General features: G+C 45.9%; 1 protein-coding gene across 2 annotated transcripts in view; it reads left to right on the plus strand.

Moving 5' to 3' along the window:
* The window catches only part of LOC124798711 (protein mono-ADP-ribosyltransferase PARP16), a 57,199-nt gene that overhangs the window by 24,788 nt on the left and 17,777 nt on the right, over window positions 1–14,634 (plus strand). The gene's annotated exons all lie outside the window — the stretch shown is intronic.

The raw sequence follows: 14,634 nt of genomic DNA on the forward strand, positions 1-14,634 counted from the left end.
GTCAAGGGGCATGAAAGGGAAGCAGCAGTGGAGAAGGCAGTGAGACAGAGTTGTATGCTATCCCTGATGTTCAGTCTGTACATTGAACAATCAGTAAAAGAAACTAAAGAAAAATTTGGAACAAGAATTAAAATCCAGGGAGAAGAAATAAAAACCTTGAGATTTGCTGCTGATATTGTAATTCTGTCAGAGATGGCAAAGGACCTGGAAGAGCAGTTGAATGGAATGGAGAGGATCTTGAAAGGAAGATATAAGATGAACATAAAAAAGCAAAACTAGGATCACAGAATGTAGTCAAATTATATTAAGTGATGCTGAGGGAATTAGATTAGGAAGTGAGGCACTTAAAGTAGTAGAGGAGTTGTGCTATTTGGGCAGCAAAATAACTGTTGATGGTTGAAATAGAGAGGATTTAAAATGTAGACTGGTGATGGCAAGGAAAGTGTTTCTGAAGAAGAGAAATTTGTTAACATTGAGTATGGATCTAAGCATCAGGAATTCTTTCCTTTGAAGTATTTGTTTGGAGTGTTGGCATGTATGGATGTGAAATGTGGACGATTAACAGTTTAGACAATCTAGAATAGAAGCATTTGAAATTTGGTACTGCGTTGTGAAGACCCACAACAGTGTTGGCGTGGCACCCAGTTGACAGTGGCCCAATATTCTTCTGCTATGTCCTTCTTTGGCTGCCCTACAACTTCATCTTTGGTTGCCGGACTCATTATCATTGATTTTAGCAGACAATGCTTCATTGGCTAATTTGGTTTTATGTATCATCTGTGAGGGTGGGTTTTATCATTCGATCTGAGTTTTAGCGCCTGTTCTTTGTCCCTCTGTGTCCTCCATCCTAGTGCTTTTAGGGTAAGGTTTTAATGTGTTGCAGGGTGGCTGACTTTTCCTTTTTATTTTCGTGGTTGGCCAGCCACTGTAATCTGCTTCCTTGTTTTACTCTCTTCTAACTGTTTCTTGCATCTCTCTGTTGTTCTCTTGTTCTCTTTTGTTCCTTTCAGTGTTCGTTGCCTTCCTTCGTTCTTGTGGTCTTTTCTTTCTTTCCGTTTTGTGTTATATGCCTTGTCTATTTTATTCTCACTTGTGACATTGTTTTATTAGGAACAAGGGATTGCTGAGCTTGTAGTTTGGTCCCTTTCCCCCTCTTACCAACCAACCAACCAACCAACCACCTGGTCGCCACTCCCACCATGTGCTGCTTGCTGCTCGCAGTCTGACTTCAGCAGCCAGAGATTATTGTGTGTGTGTGTGTGTGTGTGTGTGTGTGTGTGTGTGTGTGTGAGAGAGAGAGAGAGAGAGAGAGAGAGAGAGAGAGAGAGAGAGTGTGTGTGTGAGTGAGTGAGTGCGCACACATGCATGTGTATTTTCGACTAAGGCCTAGTTGGCCGAAAGCACACTTTTTGAGGGGCTTTGTGTTGTTCTTATCTGTGACTCAGCATCTCTGCTGTAATTTTTTGAAACATTTACTGTAACATACTTCATTTTAGACTGGCTGGGAGAGAAATGGAAAAACAAGCAAAAACTGGCATGCTGTGCAAAGCAACATCCTGGCTCCTGGAGAGTATGACATGACTAATTGTTCATTTTGTCCAGATACTGCATAATTATGTAGGTGTGCCTTATCATTGTCATGGTGTAGGTGCCAAGAAATTTGACCCAGTTAAGGGCATTTTCACCAGAAGTGTTCACTTGAGATCTTGAAAATTGGTAAATGATGGATTCCAGTAACTGTGGCACACATTTTATTGTAATGTAGTTGAATAGATAAAGCAGCAGAAGGAGAACACACACATAAAAAAAGATTTTAGTTGTGCAAGCTTTCGGAGCCAGTGGCTCCTTCCAGCAGGCATAGCTTGCATACCTACAGCCTTTTTTATATGTATTTTCTCATGCCGCTGCTTGCTGAGCGGATTTTTTATCTAGCCAATTACATTATGTTGTTTAAAGTTGATTATTTTCCTTGTTATACATTTTATTATGTGACACATTTATTGTTACCTAGTGCTAACAAGTATTTATTTGTTTGTCTAGATATATTGAATTTAGTGTACGGTCTATGCAAGTTTCTTGCTTTGCAGTTTTATAACATGTGTGCTTGTGTGATCTGGAATACAACGAAAAACATGATTTCAAGAAATCACCAGTTTATTAGGTCATTGAGTATTCAAAGAGATTTTGGGCTTGCAGCCGGTTGTCGTAAACTTCATTGCACGATATTTCGGCTGGACAACTGCCAGCCATCTTCATGCGAGCCAGACGAGGACTGACAAAGACATTCTCTGCTCTGTCTTATATAGTGCACTGATGGTACTGTCGTGCATGCGTTAAAGTCGCAGAGACTGAAGGACCACACCGCCCAGTGACAGCGCCCTCACTGGTGGAACTGCAAGACTCACCTGCCATCAGTATTGTCGCTGACCACAGCTATCGAAGTTTTCTGGTGTCTTCGTCTTCAGCAAATTTCGGAGATGACAGGATTCCGCGCATTATTCGATTGGTAACCACTGTCATGGTTCATTATGTTTCCCTCGATGTGTATTTCAACGGATTCTTTGATAATGGGTCTCAAAAAGTTGTTGCTGAGGCCAAAATCTAAGTTTTATCATACTCCATTGAATGTCGGTTGGAAATACAATGTTCCGCAATTGCAGACTTACTGGGTGGCAGTAGGCAAGTGAAACGTTTATGATCCGTACAATGCTCTTCCATTGTACGCGTTGTCTGTTCTATATAGGCCATACCACATTGACACGGAATTTTGTAAATTCCCGCCTTCTGCAGTAACAAATCATCCTTCGTCGATCCCAGCAAATTCAAATCTTAGAAGATGGACGAAAAACCACTTTCACATGAAAATTATTAAGAATCCTCGCTATTTCGAAGGAGATATTTCCAACGAAGGGAAGAAAAGCTAGGGACTTGGCTAGTGCCTTCTCTTCTTTATCCACTTCCCGGTTTCTGGCTCTAGTTGAGAAGGCCCTGTTAATTTGCTGGGTCGAGTATCCATTGTCTCTGAACACTGTCCTCAAATGTTCAAGTTCCTTGGGCAAATTCTGTGCATCTGACACTGTATGTGCCCTGTGAACAAGGGTTTTGAAGTACACTCATGGTTTGGGATGGGTGATGGCAACTTGAAGAATGCAAGTACAAATCAGTGTGTGTGGGCTTACAATAAACAGAATGTCACACTGAGTCATCACTCATCCATTTAATCAAAGCATCCGGGTGGGAGGCAACCATCTTTCTCTAGTTCCATAGTAAATCGAATATTCTCGTGGATGGAGTTAAGATGATGAAAAAACTCCATTAACTTTTCTTCTCCATGGGGCCACACTATGAAAGTATCATTGACATATCTCCAAAAAACAGTTGGTTTGCAAACTGCTGATTCAAGTGCTCTTTCCTCAAAATCCTCCATAAAAAGGTTAGTCACTATAGGAGACATTGGGCTGCCCATGGCAACACCATCAGACTGTTCAAAATATTCCTGGTTAAACATAATATTAGTTTAGGAAAGAGCATGCCAAAACAAAGCAGTGATGTCCGATTCAAACTGTTGACCAATTAGTGCCAAGGAATCTGCAAAAGGTACTTTTGTGAAAAGGGAAACTACATCAAAACTCACTAGAAGATCTGAACTACTTAAGTGGAGAGCCCCCAGTCTATTGATAAAATCAGCAGAGTTCCGTATATGATGTGAACAATTTGCCAGCAAATAGTCTCAGCAAAGAAGCTAGATGTTTCGCTAAATCATTTGTGGATGGGTCAATATTAATCACTATAGGCCGTAAAGGCAGACCTTCTTTATGTACTTTAAGAAGACTATACAGTCTCGGTGGTATGCTGCCATGTGGTCTTAACTGCTTGATGGTCTCTGGAGATAACGAGGAAGAGTTCAAAAGTGCACACATCTTCCGTTGCACACGTGCTGTTGGGTCTTGATCAGTTTTCCTATACATAGTATCACTAAGTAGACTATACATCTCCAAATACAACCCACGATGTAACAAAATGGTGGAATTACCTTTATCAGCCTTCAGCACCACTATTTCTTGAGGGTTCTGCAGTGCAGCCCTTTCTTCGGCGGTTATATTACTGCGTTGGGGAGGAGCTTTCAGGAGAACCCGACCAGTTTCCCTTCTTATTTCTTCAGCAGTATCCATAGAAAGGCGGCGCACAGCATGTTCAACACCACTTACGAAACTTATAAGAGGTACTGCACTTGGTATAGGTGCGAAATTAAGACCTCTGCCCAAAACTGACAGCATTGTATCGTCTAAAATCTTCTCCATGAAATAAACAACAGAACATCATGCAGTTATTTCCTGTGGCGTCGGATGTTGTGGCACCAAGCGATCAAATTTAGACATCTGCCAGTAACTTATGTACCCAGTCGAACTTGGCTGATGTCACTTCATCCTCCCAGTCCCATGATGTAGGAGAAAGAAGTATTACAATCTTAAAGTGTAGATGGAACAATTCTTCTGTAATGGGGTCTTAATTTTGCACCTACACCAAGTGCAGTCTCTTGTAAGTTTCGTCAGTGGTGTTGAACAACCTGTACGTCACCTTCCTAAGGACACTGCCGAAGAAATAAGAAGGGAAACTGGTCGGGTTCTCCTGAAAGCTCCTCCCCAAAGCCGTAACATAACTGCTGAAGAAAGGGCTGCACTACAGAACCTTTGAGATCTGGAAATAGTGGTGCTGAAGGCTGATAAAGGTAATTCTACAGTTTTGTTACCTCGTGGGTTGTATTTGGAGAAGATGTATAATCTACTTAGTGATACTATGTATAGAAGGATTGATCAAGACCCAATAGCATGTGTGCACATTTGAAATCTTCCTCGTTATCTCCAGAGACCATCAGCAGTTAAGACCACATGGCAGCATACCACTGAGACTGTATGGTCTTCCTAAAGAACATAAAGAAGATCTGCTTTTATGGCCTATAGTGATGCACCCACATATGATTTAGCCAAACATCTAGCTTCTTTGCTGAGCCCCCCAGGGGGTCCACAACTCTTTTTGTTGATGCGTGCGTAGCGAGCACGGGACCCCGATCTAATGTGGCTTTCCTTCCTTTCCGGGCTGCATACCTTCCCTTTCCGCATCCTTCCCCATACCCCATCTACACCCCCCCCCCCCCCCCCCCCCACCTCCGCCTCTTTACTTCCCGTTCTCCCCCTCTGGGAGTACGTTTTGTGCCTACGTCCGGAGACGGACGCTCGAAAATGTAGCACATTCTTTGCTTTCTCTGCTTGCAAGTCTTCGTCCTTCCTTTGTCCTTCTCTTTTCCTTACCTCTTCTCTTTGCCCTTTTCTCTGCTGCAGCATTTGAGACCTCTTTTTTTTCCTTTCCCTTTCTTTGTTTTTCCCTTCCTCTTTTTTCCTCCCTGTGCGTGTCTGAAGGCCGACCCACGCATTTCCGTGCGTAGCCGGTGACGGGGTAACGCGTAATTCCCCGCCCCCCGCCCCGGGTAGACAGGTAGGACACGTATGTACCTCCTGGTAACGGCCAGGCCCAGGGAGGGGTGATTACCCGAGCTGATACCTTCCGAAAGTGCCGATTGGTCCCTCTGTCCGTTTCTCGGGAGGTGTGACCTGAGGTGTGAACAATCACCTAAGGTGGGAGTGCCCTCAGAGAGGGCACCCACAAGGAAGGAGCGCGCCATCGGAGACGCCGGTAATCATGGGGGATACTTTCGCAATGGCTTCCTCATATTCTACTATGTCAACTCACAAGCGTAAGTTCAATGAGTCTCAGCCACAGACAGTCCTTCCATCGCTGCCACAGTTCCTTGTTGTTTCTTGGTCTGACGAAGGTCACGACTTCTCCATGGTCAACCCTTTCATTATTCAGAAAGGTGTCGACGCAATTGCAGGTCCTGTAAAGTCTTGTTCCTGATTACGAAATGGCACCTTGTTGTTAGAAACAGTCAGTGCCCTCCAGGCACAAAAATTGCTGTGTACTTCACTGCTCCACACCTTCCTTGTCCGGGTGGAAGCACACCGCACTTTAAATTCATAACGTGGGGTCGTTTATACACGCTCCCTCGACGGACTGTCCGACGAGGAAATTCAACACTACCTGTCTGTAACGGCTGTTCATAGAGTCATGAAAAGGGTTGACATGAACATCATTCCAACCCGTACAGTCTTCTTGACATTTGACAAAGTTCAACTCCCATCGAAAATCAAAGCGGGCTATGAGATAATTTCCGTTCGCCCATACATCCCAAACCCTACGCGTTGCTATCGGTGTCAGCGGTTCAATCACACCAGCCAGTCCTGTTACAATCCGGCCAAATGTGTTAGGTGTGGCAAGGATGCCCATGAGGATGCTTGTCCACCTCCATCCCCTCGTTGCATCAACTGTATGGGTGACCACGCTGCTTCCTCTCGATATTGCCCCATTTTTAAAGATGAAAAGCTCATTCAGGAAATCAGAGTGAAGGAAAAGGTGTCGACCTTTGCTGCTCGAAAATTATTCGCCAGTCAAAAGCCCACTATGCCTCAGACAGGAAAATACAGCACTGTCCTTGCCTCTCCTCGGCCAACAAAGGAGGCGGCCACGCAGGCTTGTGATCTCACCTTTAGTGCCACGGTTTTCAGATCGGCAGTGCAAAGATCGCCCGTTCAATCTCCCCACTTTCGCCTGCTCACTCTGTGGCTCACCCTTCATCGGGTTCTGCTAAATCTCGAGCCCAAAAGTCAGACATCAAGACTTCGAAAAAAGAGCATACTCTTGAAGATTTTTTACGTACCCCAACTTCACAACCATCGGTTCCTCCTTCATCTAAACATCATGTTTCCAAGAAGGCTAATAAGAAACCCAGTTCCTCTCCTTCTCCGCCAAGGCGTGTCTCATCTACAGCACCGCTTGGCGGTAACCGCCCTCGGCCGTCTTCTGTGTTGCCGAGGCGCACTGCTTGCGGCCATCAACCGGCCGATCGCTGGTGGCAGGAGCTGCTCCTGAACAACCTATGGATCAGGATCTTCTGCCTTCGGCTGAATGCTGTTCCATGCTGTCGGTCGCAAGCTCTGAGCAGTCGTTGAGTTGACGGCAACCTTGGTCACTTTCCTCTATTTTCTGTTCACCCTATGTCCATTATCCACTGGAATATCCGCGGCATTCAAGCCAATCGGGCTGAATTTTCGATCCTCTTCCAATCCTACTCGCCGGTGATCTTCTGTCTTCAGGAAACAAAGCTACGTCCCCACGACCGCTTTGTTCTCCCCCATTTTCAGTCCGTCCGATTTGATCTCCCCTCTGTTGAAGGCACTCCAGCACATGGAGGACTTATGATTCTTCTCCATGATACTCTCCATTATCACCCAATCCCCTTAAACACTTCCTTCCAAGCTGTCGCTGTCCGTCTTTCCCTTTCTGGATACAGCTTCTCTCTTTGTACTGTATACATTCAATCGTCCACACCAATGGCAAGAGCTGATCTCCTTCATCTTCTTGGTCAGCTTCCACCCCCATATTTGCTGATTGGTGACTTCAATGCCTACCACCCGCTTTGGGGATCTCCACATCCTTGTCCGCATGGCTCGCTATTGATAGACGTCTTCCACCAAGCGGATCTTGTTTGCCTCAACACTGGGAACCCTACATTTTTGTCTGCCTCCACGACAAATTTCTCTCATTTGGACCCTTCGGTCAGTTCTGTTCCGCTAGCTCGGCGCTTCGAATGGTTCGCCCTTGATGATACACACTCGAGTGACCACTTTCCATGTGTCCTTAGACTGCAGCCTCAACTGCCATATATGCACCCGCGACGCTGGAAGTTTGCCCAAGCCGATTGGACACTTTTTTCGTTTCTAGCGACATTCGATGACCGTCACTTTCCTAGCGTCGACGATGAGGTCACATATATTACAGACGTTATTCTTACAGCTGCGGAACGTTCAATACAACGCACCTCCGAATTGCCCCGGCGCCCCCCAGTTCCTTGGTGGAACGAGGCATGCCGTGACGCAATACGTGAGCGGCGACGTGCTCTTTGCGTTTTCCGCCACCATCCTACTTTGGCCAACTGTATCCGCTATAAGCAGTTCCGTGCGCGATGCCGTCGCGTCATCCGCGATAGCAAGAAGGCAAGCTGGAACTTCTTTACTGACTCATTTAACACCTTCACTCCCTCCTCGGAAGTTTGGAGTCGGATTCGACGGTTATCTGGCGTGCCTAGTTTCTTCCCGGTCTCTGGGCTCACTGTAGCGCATGATACGTTAGTGGACCCCGTCGCAATTTCTATCTCATTGGGTCAACACTTTGCTGAGATTTCGAGCTCTTCAAATTACCCACCAGCATTTCTCCCAAAGAAACGTGCTGCGGAAGTGCAACCTCTTGCTTCCTCCTCTCAAAATCGCGAAAGCTATAATACTGTTTTCTCCATGTGGGAATTCCAACATGCACTCTCTTCTTCTCACTCCTCCGCCCCAGGACCGGATGGTATCCACATCCAAATGTTGCTGCATTTATCAACCCATAGTCTGCATTACCTCCTTCACCTTTATAATCGAATTTGGACTGACAGTACTTTTCCCAGACGATGGCAGGAAGCAATTGTTGTTCCTGTTCCGAAACCTGGAAAGGACAAACATCTCCCCTCTAGCTATTGCCCCATTTCTCTCACGAGTAGTGTATGTAAGGTTTTGGAGCGTATGGTGAATTGCCGTTTAGCTTGGTGGCTGGAGTCCCGCAGTCTTTTAACACCTGCCCAATGCGGTTTCCGAAAGCATCGTTCTGCAGTTGACCATCTTGTTGCTCTCTCCACTTATATTATGAACAATTTGCTCCGGAAACTCCAAACAGTAGCAATATTTTTTGATCTGAAGAGAGCATACGATACCTGTTGGAGGACAGGCATCCTCCGCACACTTTTCACTTGGGGCTTTCGAGGTCGGCTGCCCATTTTTCTTCGCGAATTTATGGCAGAGCGCACATTTAGAGTGCGGGTGAGCACTTCTCTCTCCCGTACTTTGTCCCAAGAAAACGGGGTACCCCAGGGCTCCGTGCTGAGTGTTGTACTGTTTGCCATTGCCATAAATCCAGTTATGGACTGTCTCCTTTCCAATGTCTCAGGCTCCCTCTTTGTGGACGATTTTGCGATCTACTACAGCTCTCAACGGACCAGCCTTCTTGAACGACGTCTTCAAGGAGGTCTCGATCGCCTCCACTCTTGGAGCATCGAAACCGGCTTCCGCTTTTCTCCCAGTAAGACTGTTTGTTTAATTTTTGGCGTCGTAAGGAGTTTCTTCCACCTTCCTTACATCTAGGACCTGTCAACCTTCCGTTTCCGGACGTTGCTAAATTCTTGGGTCTTATGTTTGACGGAAAACTGTGCTGGTCCTCCCACGTTTCCTATCTTTCGGCTCGCTATCTGCGATCCCTCAACACCGTCCGTGTCCTGAATGGTACCTCCTGGGGAGCGGACCGAGTGGTCCTTCTCCACCTCTATCGTGCCTTAGTGCGCTCGAAATTGGACTATGGAAGCATAGTTCACTCCTCTGCTCGGCCATCTATTCTTCGGCGTCTCGACTCATCCACCACCGTGGATTATGTTTAGTGTCTGGAGCTTTTTATACCAGCCCTGTGGAAAGCCTTTATGCTGAGACTGCTGAACCTCCACTGTCCAATCGGCGAGCAGTCCTTCTGAGTCGTTATACTAGCCATCTGTCTTCCGTGCCTGCTGATCCGGCCCATGACATTTTTTTCGACACCCCCTTGGATGTAGGGTATGCAGGCCGCCCTTCCTCCCTACTACCACCGGGAGTCCGCTTCCGTCAACTGCTCCATTCTCTTTCCTTCCGCTTTCCTAAAACCGTAGCAGTTTTGCACCCTAAAACCATAACAGAAAAAAAAAATTCTTTGCTGAGACCATTTGTTGGCAAATGCTCACATCATATGCGGACCTCTGCTGATTTTATCAATAGACTGTGGGCTGTCCATTTAAGTAGTTCGATCTTATAGTGAGTTCTGATGTAGTTTCCCTTTCCACAAAAGTACATCTTGCGGATTCCGTGACGCTAATTGATCAACAGTTTGAATCGGACATCACTGCTTTGTTTCGACATGCTCTTTCCTCCTCGGTCTCCTCTGGTGGCTAAGCTTTTTATGGAGGATTTTGAGGAAAGAGCACTTGAATCAGCAGTTTGTAAACCAAATGTTTTTTGGAGATATGTCAATGATACTTTCATAGTGTGGCCCCATGGAGAAGAAAAGTTAATGGAGATTTTTGATCATCTTAACTCCATCCATGAGAATATTCGATTTACTATGGAACTAGAGAAAGATGGTTGCCTCCCCCCCCAGATGCTTTGATTAAATGGATGAGTGATGACTCATTGGGACATTCTGTTTATTGTAAGCCCACACACACTGATTTATACTTACATTCTTCAAGTTGCCATCACCCATCCCAAACCATGAGTGTACTTCAAAACCCTTGTTCACAGGGCACATACAGTGTCAGATGCACAGAATTTGCCCAAGGAACTTGAACATTTGAGGACAGTGTTCAGAGACAATGGATACTCGACCCAGCAAATTAACAGGGCCTTCTCAGCTAGAGCCAGAAACCGGGAAGTGGATAAAGAAGAGAAGGCACTAGCCAAGTCCCTAGCTTTTCTTCGCTTCGTTGGAAATATCTCCTTCAAAATAGTGCGTATTCCTAATAATTTTCATGTGAAAGTGGTTTTTCGTCCATCTTCTAAGATTTGAATTTGCTGGGATCGACGAAGGATGATTTGTTACTGCAGAAGGCGGGAATTTACAAAATTCTGTGTCAATGTGGTATGGCCTATATAGAACAGACAACGCGTACAGTGGAAGAGCATTGTACGGATCATTATCGTTGCACTTGCCTACTGCCACCCAGTAAGTCTGCAATTGCGGAACATTGTATTTCCAACTGACATTCAATGGAGTACGATAAAACTTAGATTTTGGCCTCAGCAACAACTTTTTGAGGCCCATTATCAAAGAATCCGTTGAAATACCCATCGCGGGAAATCTAATGAACCATGACAGTGGTTACCAATTGAATAACACGTGGAATCCTGTCTCTCCGAAATTTGCTAGAGACGAAGATACCAGAAGACGTCAATAGCTGCGGCCAGCGACAATACTGAAGGCAGCTGAGTGTTGCAGTTTCACCAGTGAGGGCGCTGTCGCCGGGCAGTGTGGTCCTTCAGTCTCTGCGACTTCAGTGCATGCGCGGCAATACGGTCAGCGCACTATATAAGACGGAGCGGACAATGTCTTCGTCAGTCCTCATTCGGCTCACCTGAAGATGGCTGGCAGTTGTCCAGCCAAAATATCGTGCAATGAATTTTACGGCGACCAGCTGCAAGCCCAAAATCTCTTTGAATTGTTGATTCGCCGGGAAAATTTTAAATTTTACAGGTCATGGAATGACAGGGTACAGAACAGGTATAGACTAGAGATGAGTACAGATAGACAGGTACACACAATTGACTATTACTAACTTGTTGACATTTACAGACTGATGACGGGTACAGAGTGCCAGCTATAGCCGATGCAAGTCAGTATCAAGAGCATTTGCACACCAGGGGATGCTGGCTTTCTGCTGCAGGTGACTTGGGTGCTGGACCATGATTGGTGACCTCCGGTGGGGATCTGGAGCAGCTGAACGGCACACTGCTTAAACTGTGTGATGTGTACCACAGCAGTATTGTACCACAGTGATGTGTACCACAGACCACAGTATGGTTACTACACTCCTCCTTCCTTGGGTGGGAAGAGTGACCAGATTCCCATTCCCTTACGATATGCTGATGGATGACACATCCATAGTGTCAGAAGCAGTTGTCCTGGACGTGTGGTAGTGCATGGAGTGTGGCCCTGCACCTTTCTCCCCTCTAGGAAAGTCCGGTGGATGACCCCAGCAACACTAGGCAAGAGTCATCCCTAGGTTTCGTAAGATAGGGAGCTGTGGTGTCCAGTGGGAGGGTAGGCAGCACTGGCAGGAAGCAGCAGGCACCCATCCTCAAGCTGGAGGTGCCCATGTCAGTGTCGGAGGTGCCCGCTTTGGTACAGGAGGTGCCTGGATCAGTGTGGGAGGAGTCCACATAGGTGCTGGAGGTGCCTCTGTAGGGTAAGAGGTGGCCACTTGGTGCAGATGGCACCAGCGGAGGAGCAGGAGGTGTATGTGGCAGTGTAGGAGGTGTCTGGGGTGGTGGCGGAGTTACCTGGAGGTACCCGCATCATTGCATAAATCATCTACATTGGGGTGAGAGGTGATTGTGTCTGTGCAGGAGGCCCTGCAGCTGGTGAGGGGGCAGCCGTGTCACTGCAGGAGGTGCCTGCAGCAGAATAGGAGGTGCCCGTGTCATTGGAAGAGGCATTGAGAGGCCTTACTGTGTTGTCTGCACGAGGATGATTCACTGGCAGGAAGGTGGGCGGGCACAGCTGGGGCGATTTGCTGCTGTAGGGAACTGTGAGGGCATTGGATGTTGTGGTGGAAGCAAGAATCGTAAAAGAAAATGAGCCAAAAAGGGAAGCCTTCGACCAAAAAAATGTATGACAGTGCCGCGAAAGTTGCATCTACTACAGTAGACAAACAACAAATAATATAAGGAAGAATGGAGGGCATCAAACAGCTAACAAATGCCTGAAAAATGTTCAACAAAAATGATAAGGATTCTGTCACAAGGTACTGTTTGTGGTGCCAACTGTGGATTGTGGCAGGCCACAACCAAGAATAGGAAAATATTATTTAGTGTAGCTTGTCAGACAGTGTTTGATGGGACCCAATGATAGGGAGCCCAGCCAAGCATGTGGTTGTGAGTTGAAGAGTGAAACGGCTGCTCCAGTGTCCACATGCAGCTCTCTCATATTTTACAAAGCAAGAGGGAAGTGTCCGTGGTGCTGTCTTCGTCATTGTTGATGGTGGAGTTGTCCATTGCAGCAAGGTTTCCTGGCTGGGATTGCAGCAGCTTCCTCTTCACCTAGCAGGCTTGTTGTGCCGATCCGATGTGTTCCATGAAAAGCGACAATGCCATCCCTCACCGCTTTGGTTGGACATTGCAGAAAACGGCAGTCAAGGACGAATCCCAACAAGAAGGAATGCACTGACGAATGACTTTGTTGGGCGTGAGGTAGGGCATTGCATCCCTGAAACATGGTGAGATCATTGGATGTGATGGGGTTCGAGAAAGAAAAGGACACTGGGACTGATGCAGTGGAGTGTGTAACTTGGAAAAAGTCAGGGTGCCTGAGCAATGAGAAGAATACTGCAGGCTCAGTATGACTACAGGGAAGAGCATAGCCAGTCTTGAAAAGGGGGCCAATGAATGAAGAGATGGAGACCTGGTCCTGAAAAGGAGGCCTCTGAACAGAACAACTACAATGAAGAGAGGAAGGCTTGGTCCTGAAAAGGAAGCCAATGAACGTAACAGAGGAGCAGGAGCAGGTCATTCCTGAAAAGGAGGCCATAACAAAAACAAAATGCTACCAGTGTCCATGTCCGTTACTCGAAAGACGACAAAGTGTTGGTGGAGCTGTAGGCAGGAGCTTGCCAAACCCGAAATGTGATGGAAGTGGAGGCAGAGTCATGTGGCAGAGACTTTCCAATCTGTGGTAGAGACTTGCCAATTTGTAGAATTGTCGTCAGATGGAGGAAGACTGTGATGGTGCTCTGAAAAACAGTGGAATCTGTACTGTCAGTGTAGCCATGAAGTGGTCAAAGGCAGCCATATGTAGTTGCTTTTGTTGTAGAACCACAGGAAAAAACAATCACCAAAGTTGTGCTCACACAAGTTTCTAAGTGGAGCACAGGAAAGGACCAAAGCTTGACTTGCCGCCACTTGTGACATGACTTCGGAACACAATGAAAAATGCAACTAGATGAAATCCACAGTTTATTAGGCTGTGGAGTGACAATTTAATGGTTATCAGGTCAAGGAGTGAAAGTGTACAGAGCATGTACAGGCAAGAGATGACTAAATACAGATACATAGAGGTGAGTGATGAATGCAGGCTTGTTGATACTTACAGACTGGTGACAGGTACAGACTGTCAGCCAAAGCTGGTGCACAGCAATATAAAGCGCATTTGCCCACCTGGGGCCACTGGCTCTCGGCTGCAGGCAATTGAGACACTGGACCTGGAGCATTCAAATGGCATGCTACTTAAATTGTGTGATATGTGTCGCGTTAGTGGCAGCAAAGTGTAGTAACATGTGGGTTGCTACATATGTTCACAGAAATTTGTAGTTTCCCAATAGCATATTTCAAAGGAGATAATCTTGCACTAAGCGATAATGTGATTAGTAGGTAGTTCTGAATAATCTTCTTAGGCTAAAATTTCCTCATTTTACTGTAACTTTGCACTGCCTAATTCCAGACCCAACATTCCTATTTATGAAACAAAATTATCCATGTGCAGTGGGATTATGAGCACAAACTTTTAGCTAAGAAAGACAGTAAAAAGATTTGGATCAAATTAATGTGTATGTTGTTAAATCAGACAGGCTCTACCTTGAAATTGCATTAATGTCATTGCACTGGCAGTATAAACATTTTAAATAATATACCTTAAAATATCGTAGTTGATGGTAATACAATAATTGTAGTAAGATGTAATTTTGAGAAATTGTTG

Source organism: Schistocerca piceifrons, chromosome 5, assembly GCF_021461385.2.
Source record: "Schistocerca piceifrons isolate TAMUIC-IGC-003096 chromosome 5, iqSchPice1.1, whole genome shotgun sequence".
Lineage (NCBI taxonomy): Eukaryota > Metazoa > Arthropoda > Insecta > Orthoptera > Acrididae > Schistocerca > Schistocerca piceifrons.